The 19,459-nt window shown below is 50.1% G+C and overlaps 2 pseudogenes; one reads left to right on the top strand and one right to left on the bottom strand.

The window, feature by feature from the left end:
* The first annotated feature begins 2,864 nt into the window (after window positions 1-2,864).
* On the top strand, window positions 2,865-4,585 carry LOC118997313 (PDZ domain-containing protein 4-like; annotated as a pseudogene).
* A 7,800-nt stretch (window positions 4,586-12,385) lies between these two features.
* Window positions 12,386-13,648, bottom strand: LOC118997312 (keratin, type I cytoskeletal 19-like; annotated as a pseudogene).
* Window positions 13,649-19,459: the final 5,811 nt, after the last annotated feature.

Raw genomic sequence — 19,459 nt, 5'->3', positions numbered from 1 at the left:
CATTCTCCATGTCAGAGGCCAGCAAGGTAAGAAACTTCCGGAAAGGGGTGACTATCGCATTTCCACTCACTCAGTGATGAAGTTGAGACAGAAAAGCAAAATGACAGAGCAAATGAGGCCGCAGCGATGAGATTCTGACCAGGCGATGACAGCTGTGGAGGGAAGAAGATGCCTAGACGGAGACCCCGGCCCAGCGGCGTCCCCGAGACCCGAGCAGGGACCCCACGCTGCAGGGTGTTCTTTTAAGCCTGGGGTCAGCGTAAGTCTACAGCTTGGGCTCTGCTTTCATTCCCAGTGGTGTGGACGTGGGATGCAAAGGTTTGTATAACTTTCCAAGAGGCTGCTGCTCCTTACTCCCTCAATTACTAAATCCAACTTCTCTTTCACTTTCATTTCAGGAAGGACCTCAGCCAACAGGTGGTTTCTGCTCCCTTCCTCCTCCGGGGTGCGATGTGTTGCACTGCAGCATGCACTGGGAGCACGAACGAGTGCTCCGTGCTCAGGATGCACCACGGGGGGCCCTGGGGAGCAGGAGACACTCTCCGAGGCTGACCCTCTTACTCAGGTTGAGCCTATCGTCCGGTTCCCTCTTCGGGTCGGTGCAAGCGATGAGCTTTGCCCCACTGCTCCAGGAAACGCCAGAAACTCTCTCCCATCGTTCCTCAGACCAACACTCAGCCTCTCTCTCTAATTTGTTCTCTCCTGGGATCGGGAGGGAGAGGAAACGGAGCCTCTGAGCTTGGGTTGTCTTCGATTCTTCTTCTTCACAGGCTGCTGACCTGACCACAGACATCACCGCAGCCTGGGAACCAGCATTCCTGATCCTTCTGCTGCCCGGCAACCTCCCGCCTCCAACTTGGACATTACGGCAGAATTGTGCCCCCAACGCCCCTTTCTGCGTCTCTGCGTTTTAATTCACTGCACTTCCTTTTCCTCAAGCTCTCCAGTCTACAGATGCCCTTTCCTGAGGAACAAGACCATCTGACTCGGACATCAGGGTCCTCCTCTCTTCCCGGCAGGAGGGATGTGGTCACGTGGCCATGTTTATGCTTGAAGGGTTTGGTGACCAGTGAAGAGCCTGGGGACGTCATTGTTATTTTAGCCAGGCCTGGAAAAAGAAACTTGATGGTGATCAATTCTCTTATTGCATAGGAGGGCAACTGGTAGAAGACCTCCTAAAGTTTGCTTTCTTTCATTGTGGATGCCCAAGTTCAAGTTGCACCCTTACTGTGAGGAGGGGAACCGTCAGTCCTGCAACCCCAGATGCCCCCGCATGGACCCTGAATTTGCCACTGAAATTCATGCAGGACAGAGAAGCATGTCAATCACTGAGAATGTGCTGAGATTGTTCCAAGTGTAACAATTATCAGTGATCAGGATGACACCTGACAGGCACGAGAGCATCACAGGTCACACTCTTTGTGTTGCTGTTCACACCGGCTAAGGTGGCGGCCTCACCCCACAACTCCCTGTCCGTTGGACCGCCCAGAGCTCCCTCCCTTGTGGGTCCATCACAGGGTAGTCCGTCTCCAGTTTCCACAGGGTCAAAGTCATGAGCATCTCAGTCTTTCCACACAGGCTGGTTTAGAACACAGTTCATTAGGATTCTTGTAAATCATTTTAATTGATGTTCGAGACTGAGACAGATGTCCTATTTCCTTTAGCCCTTTCATGGCATGGCTGCCTCTGTCCAAACTCCACACAGCAGGGGTCAGAGGGCTTCTAGTCCCTGCAGTGCCCACAGGTCACTGTCACCTGTCACTCACAGCAGCAGGGCCTTGACCAAACTCCACGATTTCTTTCTTTGCTGACTTTCTTGAACAGGCTTATGGGAAATTTCTCTAATGAGATAAATTTATGCATTATGGCTATAAGTTAGTTTTGGTGATTTTAAATATTATGAGGTACCAGTTCTCATAAGGGGCTATGTTGGGGTCTCCAAGGTCACCCAGGTCAGATGCTTCACTGGGACTCACAGGTCCCATCACACAGTTGTACTCAGTCAGGGCTCTGATTGATTAGAGCAAAAGGTTACAGGGGGAAGTCAGCCAAGGGAAAAGGCATGTGGGGTGAAGCCTGGAGAACCGTCGTGAGCTCCCAAGGGTCTCTCTCTCTCTCTCTCTTTCTCTCTCATCGGAAACACAGGACACACTCAACTCCCCCAGCAGTGAGTTGCGCCCACACAAGAAGCACTGCCCCCAGAAAGCTCAGCAAAGACTCAGCTCTCAGAGGGTCTTGGGGGCTGGTCACGTGGGCGCCCTCTGCTGGGCACAGACCAGAATCCCAGACTCCCAGAAGGGGTCACCATAAACCATAAGGTTTGTACAGTTTAGGGACATTCTCACCAGTCCTGAGAAAGGTGGGAACCCTCTCCAGGTCCAAGTTCCTGGCTGCCAGCCAGGGGCCGACCTTGTAAGCAGGCCTCTCTCAGTTTGGCAGTCGGACCTGCCAGGTTCATGCTTGTCGGCACGTGGGCAAACCACCCATTTTGTTGATAATTTTCAAGATAATGTGAGTATCCATTTTTATCAAAGCAAGTCACACACTGATACAGAACACACTCTTAAATCCTAGTTTTCTGGAAACATTGGTTTTTGTAGAAGACAGAGGCTCTGTCTTTGTTATTCACATACTTTGTTATTATTACGTGAAATTATTATTGCAAATGTTTTATGACTCCTATTAGCATTAAGCAGTTTTTGAAAAGCTGAAGTTACAAACTGAGAATGCCGATGAAAGTATTCTATTGTGTGAAATTTCTGTTTCTTGCTCCCTGCCATGAGAAACTAAACCTGCTTTCTATTCTGTGATGTTTCTAGTTGAGAACCAGTGCCCCAAATGAGAAAGAGAAGGAGTAATTCGACATGTTCACTGCCAATCACGTTGGTGTAAAGAGCGAGGTGGTCACTCTGTGCCCGAAGAATTTCCCGTCCCCAGACCCTGACTGTGAAGGAGCCCGCACTGTGGGCACTGAGATGAGAGAGGCTTCGGAGTTCGGGGTTGTGAGAAGAAAGAAGCAAACAAACCTGTCAGCCGAGGGCTGGGGAACCAGAGTTTGTAATGCCCAATAGTTAATGTAATATTATCTTGAATAATAATCAAAAGGGACTTAGTTTAAAAACCGTGTTTAAGGTCCTGCACAGGGGCCAGTGAAAGGCATTCCATGTTTTCCCCACTTCCCTCGCAGGCCAGCACCGCGGGAGGGGCTGTGTGGGTCCCTGGTCCAGAAACCCAAGGAGCAGCCCAGAGCTATGCCCCAGGGGAGCGGGAAGGAGCTCTCCAAGCTGTCTCAGGAGCACACAGTGGGGATCCTGCGCTCCTCCAAGGAGTCCCGGGAGATCCAGGTGCTGAGGTGCTGCCCCCACCTCTGGGGGGACGGCTCCTGTCACAGCCTGCAGCTGGTGGACAGTGGCACTCAGCCTGACATCACCTTCAAGCCAAGTCCGCCCACCACACCCACAGTCACCCTGGAGCCTCCCTCCTCTCTGAGCTCCCCCTTCAGCTGTGAGTATTAGGACCCAGTGGAGTTCAGTGAGAGTGGCCAGCAGGAGGTGGACCCTGAGGACCAGCAGGAGTATGAGGAGGGGGCTGTGCAAAGCCAGCCACCAGGATGGGCTGGGCCTGATGGTTTGCTGCCACACAGCCGGTGGAGAGGGCCTGGGCATCGGCACTGGGAGGTGAGTCCTGGCGGCACTGCAGCCAAAGGCGAGATCGGAGAGGGAGACTGAATCATCCAGGTGCACAGTGTGGACGCCCAGAACCAGGAGGAGGCCATGGCCTTACAGAGCCGGGGGGAGAACACCAACCTCTCCCTGCTGGTGGCCTGGCCTGAGAGCCCGCTGGCAAAGCGATGGAAGGACAGTGACCAGATGACTTCCTGGATGACTGGACAGAGAGTGAGGGGGACCTGCGTGCTCCGAATTTGAAATCAGCCCGTCCCAGCAGCTCAGAAATGAAGAGGAGCAAGGGGTCCCCCAGGGGGGCCCAGGTTTGAGCAACAGTCAGGAGCTGGACAGTGGGGTGGGGAGGAGAATGAGAGTTCCCTCAATGAGGAGAGCTCTGAGCCCGACCTGCTGGGAGACAAGTGACGAGCACCACAAACTTGCCTGGGACCCTGCAAGACTTTGGCCTGCAAGGGGACGCCCTGGGCAGTGGGGGCTTCCACTTGAGCGTGGACTCCCTGCTGTCTGAGGGGGCTGGGCTGAGGGTGAGGAACATCCTGGCCTCACCTACGAAGAGTAGGAGCAATACCAGGAGCTGCTGGAGGTCAAGTGCCACCTGGAGAACCACAGCCAGTCTATCCAAGTCACGCCTCCTCTCCTCATCACTATTGTGACTCCTGTGGCAACAGTGCCAAGGACTCCACCACAGTGAGAGCCTGGGCCAAGAGAGGGCCAAGAGAGGGCCCGGGGACGGCCATGCTGTAGGAAGAGCTGAGGCACCTGGCATTCAAGTGCCGCAACCTCTGTTGAAGATGCAGCAGCAGCTCCAGGAGCCCTGTGTGAGGGCCTGGCTGCTGGAGCAGAGCCTCTGTGAGCTGGGGGCCAGCGGGCCGCGAAGCACCCCACCCCCTGCTCTCCCTTAGAATCTAGTGTGTGTCTGCGTGTGCACAGGTGTGTGTGAACCTGTCTCCCTGTGTGTGCACAGGACTCTGTTACCAGAGAGAAGCCCCTGAGGAGCAGGGGCACCCCTTCTGTTGTGTGCACATGTGTGTGCAACATGAGCCCAGGCAGCGCAGGTGCACGCACCATGCACACCCCTCCAGGGCTCTCTCAGTGTGGGTTCTTGGGAGGGAAGTTGACTCAAAAAGGAGGCAAACAGGACTGTCCTCAGCTCCAGAGAACGTTCAGCCTCGGAGCTGAGCAGACTGTCCCCTAGCTGGGAACCACCATGACCTGTAGACAAAGGCAACCCTGATTTTGGTGGGTTTTCTCCCTTCCTGCACTCACCAATTGTTTTCTTGTTTTGTGCACCTGCCCTGGGGGCTGCCAGCTCCTTCAGGCAGCCTGACAAACATGACACCCCTCAGTGAGGGCTGGGAAGGAGGTGGGTGGGAAGAGTAAGAGATGGAGGGTGGGGTGGGAGGGAAGGGGAGGGAAGGGCAAGGGTGGGAAGGGAGGGAAGACTGGGAAGCAGCTCTCCTGCTGGCCTGCTCTCTGTGTCGTGGGGACAAGGAGCCTCTGACTTGGCTTCCAAGTCTCACCCTAGGAGCTACCACCTCTGTGAGCAAGGGAGAGAGCCAAGACTGGGGGCTGAGGGGGCCGTGTCCACCCAAGAAGAAATAATGGAGCCCAGGGCTGGGACTCACTCCATGTGGAGTGTGGCTGCTTTTCTGAGGGTCATACTCACACCTGATGGGTCCAGAAGCCAAGGCCCGTGAGTAAGAGCAAAAGGCTTTTGTGATGAGACCCCGGTTGAGCTGAGGGAGTGGCCTGGGCCCCAATGAGAGGGGTGCCTGGCCAGCTGGGCTAACTGGGGAGATGTCCTGCTCCCCACCCTGCAACTGTGGCCTGGGCAGCCCTCAGAGGCTGGTGCACCTAGTGAGAGCCGCCTCAGCTCCCGGGGGCCCTGGGCCTCAGAGAGCATCAGCCCAGAGTCAGACAGGCTGCTCACCCGACTGCCACTGGCATCACAACAACAAAGCTTCCCTTTTACAGTGTTTAAAAAAATTTTTTTGACTGTTATCTTGGGCTCCTGAACATTTCACCCTCTGCTTATAAAGCAGAACCAATAGATTGATTTATGGTTTGATAAGGAGAAGGGGGTCTCCCTGATTTTGTCTTTGATCGAGAATTCCTCCTACACGGTGCACTGGCTGGTGTGGCTCAGTGGATTGAGCGCCACCCTGCACACCAACGGGTCGCTGGCTGGATTCCCAGTCAGGGCACAGGCCTGGGTTGCAGGCCAGGTCCCCAGTAGGGGGCGCATGAGAGGCAACCACACGCTGATGTTTCTCTCCCTCTCTTTCTCTCTCCCTTCCCCTCTCTCTAAAAATAAAGTAATTAAAATCCTTTTTTAAAAAAGCCTTCCTCCAGCATGCTGTCAGCAGAGAACCGCGGTAACACTGGGCATTATTAACGCAGAAACTGAGCCAAGGGGTTGGGTTGCGAAGCTCGCCCTCTTCGGGGTGGAGGGTTGTCACAGGGCAACGAGGTGGGTAAATACCCAGGACTTCCTTCCCTTCCCTCTTTACCCGGACAGCTGCAGAGAGTCAAAACTGTACAATGTTTTTCATCCTCATGAGAAGTGTCCCGACATTTTTAGGAAGAGCCCGGTCACCCACTGCAAAGAGCCCGACTTTGAAATGATGTTCTTTGAAGCTGGAGATGATTGAATAGGATCCTGTGTCCACTCAGAGGCCAGTAGTGGGGTCTAGANCTGGCATCACAACAACAAAGCTTCCCTTTTACAGTGTTTAAAAAAATTTTTTTGACTGTTATCTTGGGCTCCTGAACATTTCACCCTCTGCTTATAAAGCAGAACCAATAGATTGATTTATGGTTTGATAAGGAGAAGGGGGTCTCCCTGATTTTGTCTTTGATCGAGAATTCCTCCTACACGGTGCACTGGCTGGTGTGGCTCAGTGGATTGAGCGCCACCCTGCACACCAACGGGTCGCTGGCTGGATTCCCAGTCAGGGCACAGGCCTGGGTTGCAGACCAGGTCCCCAGTAGGGGGCGCATGAGAGGCAACCACACACGGATGTTTCTCTCCCTCTCTTTCTCTCTCCCTTCCCCTCTCTCTAAAAATAAATTAATTAAAATCCTTTTTTAAAAAAGCCTTCCTCCAGCATGCTGTCAGCAGAGAACATCGGTAACACTGGGCATTATTAACGCAGAAACTGAGCCAAGGGGTTGGGTTGCGAAGCTCGCCCTCTTCGGGGTGGAGGGTTGTCACAGGGCAACGAGGTGGGTAAATACCCAGGACTTCCTTCCCTTCCCTCTTTACCCGGACAGCTGCAGAGAGTCAAAACTGTACAATGTTTTTCATCCTCATGAGAAGTGTCCTGACATTTTTAGGAAGAGCCCGGTCACCCACTGCAAAGAGCCCGACTTTGAAATGATGTTCTTTGAAGCTGGAGATGATTGAATAGGATCCTGTGTCCACTCAGAGGCCAGTAGTGGGGTCTAGACTCCGAACAAGGCAGAGGGCGTTTGTGAACAGTTTGGGAACACGCAACACTCCTCACGGGAAGGTTAGAGTAGAAGTTAGACACACGCAAGGGCAGGAGGCAAAATCAACACGGCCGGATGTGGGGGCTTTGGCAGCGCACATTTCTGAGGCTGAGCTGTGCCATTACCTGCAGCCGTGAAAATACGCTCACCATTGCTCTGTGGCCAAACAAACCCTAATTATACTTTTAGACAATTAACTATCAACAAAGCCTACCAGCAGCAGGCAACCCTTCGGCATCGTCAGCCTTGGAAGAAGAGACCGGTGTTAGCAGAGAGTCCAGGTGTCTGCAAAGGGAGTGGGCTCCTCAGAGAGCCCCTGGGGGAGGGCTGCCCGTGGGACCCTCTGTGGGGTGGAAACGTCCCTAGTGAGCTGGCCAGGGGGACGCCCTGTGGGAGGGAAACATCCCCTTGCTGAGCTGCTCAGCAGAGTAGCCACAAGCCACGTTTGACCCTTGACCACTGAGACGCTGGTGGCCAATGCAACGAAGGGGCTAAAATTTTCATTTAATTTTAAGCTATTACAGCCACATGTGGCTAGTGGCTACCATAGTGGACAGGAAGAGTGGAGCTTACAGTCTTTCCCTGAAGAAGTGCACGCGCTCGCTTGGTACCTTTTAATGGGGGTAGCTTTTAATGGGTGCACGAGAAAGTGCTTCAGAATCGAAAAATGAAAGAATTCAAAATCCTGGGAGCATGGCGATACTCTGCCTCATCTGGTCATGGCGCATTACATTGGGGAACATCAGGACCCTGAACACATAAGAGTCCTGCCAGCAAGTTAACAACATTACAAAAGAGTTGAAGGAAGCAGCACGAACAGTCCAGTCCAGCAGAGACAGCAGCCCCAGGCCTCAGCGCGTGCAGTCAGACAGGGCTGGGACCACGCCCGAGGACAAAGGGCTTCTCCATGTGAAGGACACACGTCCGTCCACTGGCACTCACAGGAAGGGGGCGCTTCCAGGCACCTCCTCCTCTGACTCGCCCTCTGCGTGTGAGGGGCTTTGCCCTCAAGATCAGGCCAGAGCCCGTCACGGGACAGACAGACAGCCCCCGTGCCCTCCCTCCAGACCTTCCACAATGGGAGGGCTGCCTGGAGAAGCTCTGGCCGCCCCTAAAACACCCTGGATGACGGGCAGTGTTGAAGAATTCCAGGACATTTGGGACACAGGGTCAAAAGCCACTTTTAATTATGAAAACTGACCTAATAAAAGGGGCTGTTCTGAATATCAGGTGACAAGTTGTGGTAACATCACTGAGGTTGCAGAAAACCCAGAGAGTTTCTATGCTGATGTCACTTGCCCTGGGGACGTTATTGGAATTTGCCGCTGTAATTGTGGAAAATGGAAACACTCCCACTTTGAGCCGCTGGAATTTCCTTCAGGACCAAAAACATGTTCCTACGAAACCGTGCCAAGTCTCTGGGACAGTGTGTAAAATACACTTGTGATAAAATGGTTGGAGGACTTTAGATAATCCATTCTACCAACAGAACTCTTGTAGACCTCACTAAGTGCTGGGGAGTGTTCTAAGTGCGTCACACGTATTTAACTCACTAATTATAAAATGTTTAAGTAGACGTGGCCAGCACTGGACCTGATAGCATTTCCGTAGTAAAAGATGCTGCCAAGCCAGCCTTCGATTAGCACACACACGCGTCCGTCTGGCTGGTGTATTCTCGTCAATGCCGGTCAAGTCTGCTCATCACCAGCAGTGTGCTGGCACTTGGCCGGCCCAGCCAGTCACATGGCTTTATCGCCACTGTGACTTCTGCCGCCCTGAGGGTGGTCCAATAGAGCAGAATTTGAACAGACGACCTAATCCAATTCAAGCATCAGAAGTGTTCATGACACTAATGAGACATTTCCCACAGATGACTTGACAACAGTTGTCCCATAAGAAAGGTTTTTTGCCGGGGATGGGGGGCGGGGGTGAAAGTGTCATTTATAATGGTTATTTTGGTGATTGCCCAGTAAGCTGGTTTGTGAAAACTCAAAACTATACAGCTAAGAAGAATGGATTTTACTGTGGGTAAATTGTACCCCAGTATACCTGCTTTTAAAAAGCAATCGCAAGCATGGACAGACCTGGAGAACATTATGTGAAGTGGAAGAAGCCAGTTGGAGAAAGACAAGTACCATATGGTCTCACTCACGTGTGGAACTTCGTGAACAAACTGAACTAACAAGAAACATAGAGACAGATGCATACAGAGAGAGCAGGCTGACAGATGTGGGGGTATATGTAAGAGGTGGAGAGGGAGAGCAAAAAAAAAAAGAGAAAAAAATTCATGGACACGAACCACAGTGTGGTGACTGGGGGGGAAGGAGTGAGTAGGAGTGGAAAAGGGTATAAAAAGAAGAAATGGTAATGGAAAATACAATTTAAAAAGTAATTAAATTATTTAGCCCTGACTGATGTGGCTCAGTGGATTGAGTGCTGGCCTGCAAGCCAGGAGGTCACCAGTTCAATTCCCAGTCAGGGCACATGCCTGGGCTGTGGGCCAGGTCCTGGTAGGGGGCGCACGAGAAAGAGCCGCACATTGTTTCTCTCCCTGTCTTTCTCCCTCCCTTCCCCTCTCTCTAAAAATAAATAAAATCTTTAAAAAAATTATTAGAAAAGAGTTCTGGCCAAGATGGAGGCATAGGTAGAAATGCTTTGTTTCCTCACACAAACAAAAAAAATAACAACCAAACTAAAAACAATAAACAACCAGAAATGCCCAAAAAAGATAAACTGCATGGAACTCCAACAACCAAGGAGTCAAAGGAAAATTCACCCAGACCTGTGTGAGGGGCAGAGACGGGAGATGGCAGCGATCAGACAGGACGTGCAGCAAGGCGGGGGAGCACGCAGAGGCGGGCTGGTTGGATGGGAAGCTAAAGACTCCAAGCTGGCCGCAGTCTACTGAGGGGGTTGCCACGGCAGGAGAAGCTCCCAGTCTCACAGGAGAGCTCATTGGAAAGCAGGGCTCGAGCAGAGCAAGTGAGCGGCATTGTTCCCCCTCAGACCCCTCTCGGGCAGACAGCTTTACAACCTCCAGGACAACTTTAAATATCCAACATGTGAATCAAAAGGGTGCCAGAAAGAGAAGAACAAGAGCGAGAAGTTGAAAACCCATTTGAACAAATAATGAAGGAAAACTTCCCTGGTCTGTAGAATGAAATAGACTTCCAGGAAGTCCAGAGAATCCCAAAGAAAATGGACCCAAAGAGGAACACACGGAGGCACATCATCTCTAACTTATCCATGATTCAAGATAAAGAGAGAATCTTGAAAGCAGCAAGAGAAAAGGAGAGTTACCTACAAGGAGTTCCCATCAGACTGTCAGCTGATTTCTCACGAGAGACCTTGCAGGCAAGAAGGGGCTGCAAGAAGTATTCCAGTCATGAAAGGCAGGGACCTCCATCCAAGGTTACTCTATCCAGCAAAGCTTTCATTTATAATGGAAGGACAGATAACGTGTTTCTTAGATAAGGTCAAGTTAAAGGAATTCATCACCAAGCCCTGATTACATGACATGTCAAAGGGACTTACCTAAGAAAAAGAAGATGATAAAAAATATGAACAGTAAAATGACTACAAACTCATAGCTATCAGCAACTGAACCTAAAAACTAAACAAACAAATGGAACAGGAACAGAACCAGAGAAATGGAGTTCACGTGGAGAGTTTTTGGTGGGAACAGGGGAGGGAAGAATGGGGAGAGAAACAAACAGGGAATAAGAAGCATAATTGGTAGGCATAAACTACATGGGGAGAGGTTAAGAACGCTATAGAAAACAGAGAAGCCAAAGAATTTATATTTCAAGCCATGGACGTGAACTAAGTGGGTGGGGGGGAGACTGGAGGACGGGGGGTGCAGGCCGGAGGGGGAATAAAGAGGGAAACACATTGGGAAAACTGTAATAGCATAATCAATAAATACTTAAAATTGTTAAAAATAAAAATAATTAAATTATTTAATAAATAAATAAGCAATCACACCCAAACTCTGTCTCCCCTTATTCATTTTATGATTACAAGGAAATGAACCATACAACCACAAAAAGTTCAGCCAAATTTTGGGGAGAAAAATTCTGCCAAGATCAAACAAGGGCCTTTGCCCTTCAAACTGCTGACCCAAAAAATAAAAAGAAAATTTAATCGATGTGTTTGAACTAGGAAGACTGCCTACCCGTCATCTCTTTTAAACTTGGTTCTCTTCATCAAATACCTAAAAATGGCTCCACACTCCCACAGGTGCATGAGCAGCAGGATGCCCTAGACCTGTGCAAATGCAGAAGCCACCATACGTGGTTATTTCAATTCACTGAAGTAAAAGTAAAAGTCAAGTTCCTTAGGTGCACTAAGCGCATTTCAAGCGCTCAGTAGCTTCCTGTGGCCGGAGCTGGATCGCACAGTGTGGACTGTGTCCATCATCACAGGAAGCTCCTGAGGGTTGCATATGGCCGAAGAAAGTAAGAGTTTGCCCAGTGGTGCCATCCCGCACTGGCTTGGTAGTCACCTCAGTCTAAAGTTAACACCGTGAAGAATGAAATCTTGCCATTTGGGACACATGAGGGACCTAGAGGGTATTCCGCTGAGTGCAAGAAGTAGACAGTGATAGACACACACTGTGTGATTTCTCTTTTATTTAGACTCTATAAAGCCAACACACAAACAAGCAAAACAGAACAGTAACAGACCTATAGATATAGATAACAAGCTGGTGGTAGCCAAAGGGAAGGAGAGTGGGGAAGGTGGGCAAAAAAAGAAACAAACAAACAAACGAATGAATTCAACACCATTGTTCACCTGGGCAGGTCCCTCCCCGGACAGAAGGCTGAGACTGACTTTCCACACACGGGCTCCCCAGTGTGTGGCAGACACTGTGGTCTGGCTGACCCCACACCCATCCCGACCCCCCTTTCCCTTCCCAATCCTTCCTTGCAATTAGGGGTGGCTGTGTGACCCGCAGAAGTACGAAGGCACAAAGGTGACTGCCACTCTTATTTACATCTTCTGTCTTGAGTGCTGAAGTGATGTCTGGAGTTCAGCAGCCACTTGGAGGACATGGGGCGACCAGCACGAGGAAGTGATTGTTTGGCTAATGAAATAGATTTCTAGGTGGTATTTGAGATCTTGCTCCCTGGTATATGTGGTTAGTTTGGCTCAAACAAACTCATAGAAATTCTCTACTGGTTTGGATGCTTCTTTTTTCCCCCTTTGGGTTATAAAATTTTATTGACAGGCCAGAGGAGGAGCCAGAGGTAAAGGTCCCGCCCCTCCCACTCCCAGACCCAGAAGCATCCATCCCTCTGCTCGAAGCAGGAAGCCAGGGAGGCTGCTGGACTCAGGCGGTCGGGGTGGGAGGCAGGTTGTAGTGATAGGCATCCTGGCCCCCACACGGGCTGTGGCAGGTGGCCTCTCCTGCTCCAGCGCGTCTTGGTGTCCCTGAGCGGCTGGGACTCCAGGTTGTGCTGCTGGGTGTCAGCACGCAGATCACTCCGCGGGGCTTTCATGCTGTCAATCGGCACCTGGATCTGTGCCAACCAGGCTCCAAAGCAGGACTCTGTTTCCCCCAGCGCGCTTTCCAGGGCAGCTTTAGTGCTGAGCTGAGACTGCCGCTGGATCTCCAGACCCTGGAGGGTGTGGCGCAGGTCAGTGACCTCTGTCTCTCTGGTTTGCAGTTGCTCTGTGTGGCCAGCGACCTCCTGGTTCAGCTCCGCAGGCTGGATGATGAAGGGTAGGGGGCGGGGATTCAGCATCCTTTGGGTCCTTCCAGCCAGGATCTCACACTGGCTTCTCTTCTCACTCAGGATCTTGGCTAGGTCCATGCCAGGAATCCACCTCCACACTGACCACCCACCTGGCTCCTCAGGACACTGACTTCCTCCCTGTGGTTCTTCTTCAGGTAGGCCAGCTCTTCCTTCAGAGCCTCAATCTGAATGTCCAGGTCTGTTCTGGCCAGGGTCAGCTCGTCCAGCACCCTGCACAGGACATCGATGTCAGCCTCCATGCTTATGCACAGGGCCTGCACCATCTTAAACTTGGTTCAGAAGTCATTGAAGCCAGATGGGCATTGTCAATCTACAGGTCAATCTTGGAGTTCTCCATGGTGGCACCAGGAATCTCGTCCTGCAGCTCCCCGATGGCCCAGTAGTAGTGGCTGCAGTTTCAGGTGGGCACAGGCCCCTGCTTCTGGTACCAGTCACGGACCTTCACCTACAGGTTACCTCCAGGGTGCACACCTTCTCCAGGTAGGAGGCCAGGTGGTTGTTAAGGTTCTGCATGGTCAACTTCTCATTGCCTACAGGAAGCCCATCAGATTTGACCACAGTGCCCACATAGCCACCACCATAGCCCCCAGAGGAGGACAAGGACCCAAAGCAGGCAGATGACACTGACACCCATGGCCAACCAAGCCTTCGTGAATGCTGTGTGTGCTCACTGTAGGCAACTCCCCTTCCGAAGCACATGTTGCTGCCGTCCATGCCCCCAAAGACTGGCAAGAGCTTTAGGAAGTCGTGGCGGAAGAGGAAGCAGAGACGCTGGTCAAAGGAGCCATGGTCGGCTGGAGGAGTCTGGATGTTTCTTCCATTGACATTTACTTAGCATGACCAGCAGGATTTCACAGAAGGCCACCCAGGACCACCCTGCTGACACAGACCCTGTGCTGGGTACCCACGAAAGCCCATGGTGCCCCACCAGCTCCCCACTTCACACCAGGAGAATTTGGTGTGTTTCTCTCGGATTTCTGGTCCTCTTTGCTTTAAGTAGCAGGCCATGGCTTTATCAGAGATGCTCTTAGAAAATCCTAGACGTGGATAAGCATTGAACTAGCCCTGGGAAATGGAAATAATAAGTTGCTGCTATAATTTTGACTTTTAATTATATTGCTTACTGCAGTCTGAACAAAGTCCTTGCTGGTTAAATGAGAGCCTGACCCTCTTTGGCTCTGAAAGAGAAAGGACACTTCCTTCCCTACCCTGAATAGCCTGTGGGGTGACAATAGTGGTCCAGACCCCTGAATCCGGTGTGGCAGAGACGGGCACAGGGGGTCGTCCAGAGCGGCAGTGAGATCCCAGAGAGGCGGGCAGGAGCCCAGGAGAAGGACAGGGTGCCCTGGAGTGGGTTCGCCTCAGGAGAGGGGCCTGTGCTTGGAAGGGGGCTCGGTTCCTGCCACGTCCGGGGGAGCTCTCGTGGGCCCCTGCTCCGGTGTTCCTGGGTGACAAAGATCTTCGTGGAGCTGCGAGAGGAAGGATTCTTCTCTAAAGAGTAAAGTGGTCCTCTATCGGTGGCATTTGACCCATCTGGAGACATGCACGTGAGGACTGGTTTTTCCTAGAAGTTTGTTCAAAGTCTGGAGATCTCAAAATTAACGCGGAAATCGTGCCTCTGAGGCCAAGGCCCCACGAGAGTCAGTGTCCTGTCGACACTAACATGGCGAAGATGAGGATCCCTTTGCACTTCTAAGTTAACTTCTAGAGCACAGTTAGAAAAAGATGCGTCTAAAATTAGGCAGAATGAACTGGAAAAGGCCTTCTCCCCATGCTAAAATAAAACAAGTGGAAGGATTTGGATAAACAATCAACCTATAATGACATTTCGGCGTCAACCCAGTTCTTTGAGGTATTAAAAATGGCTGCCCTTCTCTAGGGCATGTTAAATACTAAGTATCCTGTACCCACCGAGGTGAAAGAAGTTTCTCCCTTCTGTTTTGTATCCAATCCCAGAGATTTCCGCAGGTTGCTTTCTGCCGCCCCCTTAATGTATCGTTGAGGATTTCATGAAACCCCCTATGGCTCCTCCTTTGATTCTATTGTATGAAATAAACTAGGAAACTGCCATTCTCCAGAGCATTTTCTCAATCCATGGAGATTTTGCTTCCAGGCATGTCCTCAAAATTTGGGCTTAAATAAACCCTTGTGAGACTTTTCGAAAACAAATGGCTGTCCTTATTTTAAAAGGGGAAGTTCACTTGGAACTTGACTAATCAAGGACAGAAATGAATTGTAAATGCCTCCAGGGAAAAATTTGGATACAACTGTTCTTTTACGAAGGAGTGAGCTTCTCCCATGGCTACAAGGTCTTTGTTTGTGTCTGTCTGCCTGTGTGTCTACATGTATGTATGCTGCAATGTGAAATGATTTCCCAACTCATGACTGTACTGCTAATATTAATTCAAGATGCCCTGGCCAGCGTGGCTCAGCTGGGTGGAGCTTTGTCCTGTAAGTGAAAGGTTGTGGGAACATGCCAGGGTTGCAGGTTCGATCCCCAGGACAGGTGCACAGAGGAGGTGGTGATTAGTGTCTCTCTCTCTACCTTTTTCACTCTCTAAAAAGCAATGAGAAAGTGTCCTTGGGTGAGGAGAAAAAAATTTTTTTAATCATTTCAAGGCAACTATTTGTAAGAATTGGGTATTCTAAATTCCTCATAAATATAGGAACTAATTCAAATGCTCTTCAAGTTCAAGTGACTGAAGATTAATTCTTAGTAAATAAAAGCTAGCTTAAATGTTTTGGTTTAAGTAACAATGAAATGTTTTTATTTTATCGGGGTTTTACAATAATAAATTCATGTTAATAACTGACCTTTATGTCTATGAACAATTTTTGCAGAGGTTGTAAAATGTCCGTGCTAAAGGATGCCAGTCAGCCCTGGCCGGCGGCTCAGTCAGTTGGGGTGTCACCCAGCTCACCAAGGGGTTGTGGGGTCGAACCACAGGTGGGGCACGCACCCAGCTTTCAGGCTGGATTCCCGGTCGGCGCACATCCTCGAGGCTACGGATCCACGTTTCTCTCTCACATCAGTGTCTCCTTCTCCTCCCCCCTCCCCCTCTCTCCCTCCTCCTCTTCCTCTCCCTTTAAAATCAAGGAAACATTTCCTCAGGTGAAAAAATTTTTTAAAGAATGCTAATAAATGATTTACTTTTCATGAGACATTAAGGTTTTAAGGATTAAAATCTCAGCATAAGTAGGAAGCTTTGCTGTGTTTCAGAAGGAATCCTGGAACACCTCAAAAGGTGTGAAACTACATGGACAGCATTGTCAAATGAGTGAGGGAAACTTCTAGGGTACACTGTGTGGGTAAATGAAGGCTGTAATTGAACAAATAGTCGGGCTACAGGAACCCAAGAGGGACATTGGTCCTTCCCTGCTCCCCGACTCCCCATTTTTCAGGTGTTGCATTCCTTCCTGCACCACAGTGCATTCAGGCTGAACTTGGATGAAGGAATTTATGAGCTGACAGTATTGAAAGGAGACCTCTTACACCATCGCCAAAATCTGATAGAGGCACTTCAGGGAAATGCCAAGTTGGTAATGACTTCCTTTCACAGCAAGCTCACAGGAGGTAAGACATCATATATTGTTCAAAGTCAAGGACATCAAAAAATGACACTTTCCAATCTCATTGGGAGGAGGCTGATCGGGCACCCAGCCATGAATGGACAGCTCCCCTGTCTCCACACATCACAGACTCCTCTAGGACGAGAAGCCAACGTCAGAGGCAGGCGGGTGTCCCATGGCATCCGCAGGCCTGTGTACCCGTGGATCGAACTCAGAATGCATTTTGTTTGATCGTCTGCGGATGACACTGTCATAGCAACAACGTTACACTTGTTCTTTGGCTTTTTCTCTATAGTCCACCTGTTTATGATCACTGAACGTAGATAACTTTCAGTACCCTTTTCATGGCTATGTAAATGTTAAGCTGGGCACCACAGAAAAATGGGACAGAAGGCAAAACTCGGATCATTTACAGTTCCTGTGACAGCTCACAGGAAGAAATGAGTGAGAGCAGCGTTTCATAATGACGGCCGTGAGACCTGAGTGCCTCCCAAGTACCTGTCACTCCCTTTTAGGGAAAAATTTGGCCTCCACTCAGATCCCACGGTGACAGTGCTGCCCCATCCCCCACGGCTGAGAAGACAACAGTGACACCGAGACTCCCCAGCAACGAGCCCTCCTAGCATCCCGTGACAGCCCTCTCTGACCGAGAGGTTGGGCCCCCGTGCACCCTTCAGACTGATTTGTGACCAAAAGGGGTTCTATGGAGTGTAACCTCACAGGGTGCGGTGATCATGAGTCCCTAACTGGGCCGGTCATGGTGAGTAGCCACCCCCCGGGCCTATAACTTCTTCGCTATGAGGCCCATCTCTGCCCTAAGCCAGGCCAGTCCACTGTTTCTGTGCAGCGAGGTCACCACGCCTCTGACACGCCACCCTCCCAGAAGAGAGCACGGACCCTGCTACCTCTCCTGTAATCCCATCCTGCCCGTGTTCTCCCACCTCCGCGTAGTCTTCCTTATGTTTCCTCCCCAATGGCAAGTGCATAAAAAAAGCTGTCAAACTGTTGTTCCCCAGAGCATTGGAGATCTTTCTCCCTGGCATACATTGTCAGTTTGGCTCAAACGAACTGATAAAAGCTCAAAAAAGAAAAACACAAAAAGCAAAGCAAAAGAGAAATAGATCTTTAAAGTCTTTTACCAACTTCGTTTGGCTCATGATTCACGCACACATACACACACACACACACACGCAGAAACCCACAAAACAATCTATGAAAACTGAACACTGAAATATTTAATGTCAATAGGAGTTATTATTAATTTTTAGATGTGATGATAAAATTGTGATTCTATGTTCAGAGTTTTTATCTCTCAGGGCTGCACACTGAAAAGTGTAGAGATGAAAGCATCCGATACTTGGGCTTGATGCAAAGGGACCCAGCCGACAAGGGGTCAGTGAGGTAGGAATGAAACGAGACTGGCCATGAGTTACACATTTCTATCAGCCCACCGCTGATGGAGAGCTACTCTCTACAAGGTGTTTTTTGAAGTTTTTCATGACAAACAGTTTTAAAAATAGATGGTATGCATGTGTAAACCAGGTAAAGGAAAAGAAAAACGTTTTTAAACATAGACAAAATATATTCATCAACACCAGCAATTTTCATTCTTTTTTGTCTCATAGCACACATAAACTAAGTACTAAAATTCTGCAGCATAGCAAATAATGTATCTTTTTCTGATCTGACAAAAAACAGGGACAATTTTGATTCATCCACACAGGGTGGCTGTAGTTGTGTTGGCTGTCCATGTCACTCGACAGCGTAAGGGGAAAGAGGTCAGTGCCCCTGACGGCATGGTCAGCTACTACCTGTTTTAACAATTCCTGTGGCACACCAGTGTGCCCTGGCAAACTGGTTGAAAATCACTGACCAAGACAAACCCAGCAGACAGGAAAAGGGATTCTTGATTAATGAAGTATAATAAACCACAGTAAAGTATAAAACGTTGAACAAAGACACAGTCAGGCCCATACCTCTTAGGCACAGTAGACACAGCGCCTAGGACCCACAGTATTTTCTGGGTCCAGGAAAATGTTTACATTCCTTTTATAATACAAAGTAAACTTTTTGGTTGAAGAAATTATCTGACTATATTAATATATTTATCTGGATAATATTAATATAGTTATCTATATACCAGCAAAACCATCAAATAGAATTTTTTTTAAATATTTTATTTATTTTCTTTAGAGGGGAAGGGAAGGAGAGAGGAAGAGAAACATCAATATATGGTTGCTTCTCGTGCATCCCCTGCTGGGAACTGGCCCCTGGGGGGAACTGGCCTGCAACCCAGGCATGTGCCCTGACTGGGAATCGAACCGCGATCGTCTGGTTCGCAGGCCCGTGCTCAATCCTCTGAGCTGCACCAGCCAGGGCTATCAAATAGAATTTTGAACTATTATTTATTCATTTATTGGCAGGGCGGAAAGGGTCCAGAAAGGACAGCACTGCCCAGGGCCCACCGCAGTCATAACGCAGCCCTGGGTACCGTGGTCAGGAACATTTACGGACTGAACGGCAAAGCGGCAAAATACAAACTAGTAGAGACGCTGGACGCCAAGGATAGACAGCTCATGACATCGTGGCTCCAACAGCTGAACAGGACTTTGGGCTGCCCCTGGGGAGAGGGGGAGGGGGAGGGAGAGTGTGGTCACGACACAGCTGCTTGGATCATCCTGGTCAAATGCACAGAAAGGGGAGAGACAGCGGACGCTTCCTGCAGTGTCTGTTTTTCACCCGATGTGGGAAGAGTGCCCCCAACACTTCTCTCCCCCCCCCCAGTGCCTCATAGATATTTCACACATATTGTTCATATATGTTTCCCTGGGCCCCCTGCCGCAGGAAGTGTGTTCGTGGGCTCTCGGGGGAGACAGATGACCCAGCGGCTGGGCCAGGCAAACCGGCTCTCAGGGAATCTGAGCCTGGGCCCCGGAGGCGCAGAGACTGAGAGCA

This window comes from Sturnira hondurensis, unplaced genomic scaffold (genome assembly GCF_014824575.4).
Source record: "Sturnira hondurensis isolate 20B ecotype Veracruz unplaced genomic scaffold, ASM1482457v3 Scaffold0013060, whole genome shotgun sequence".
In the NCBI taxonomy this organism is placed as follows: domain Eukaryota; kingdom Metazoa; phylum Chordata; class Mammalia; order Chiroptera; family Phyllostomidae; genus Sturnira; species Sturnira hondurensis.
Note: the sequence above shows the minus strand (reverse complement) of the source record. Positions and strands in the feature narration are given on the sequence as shown.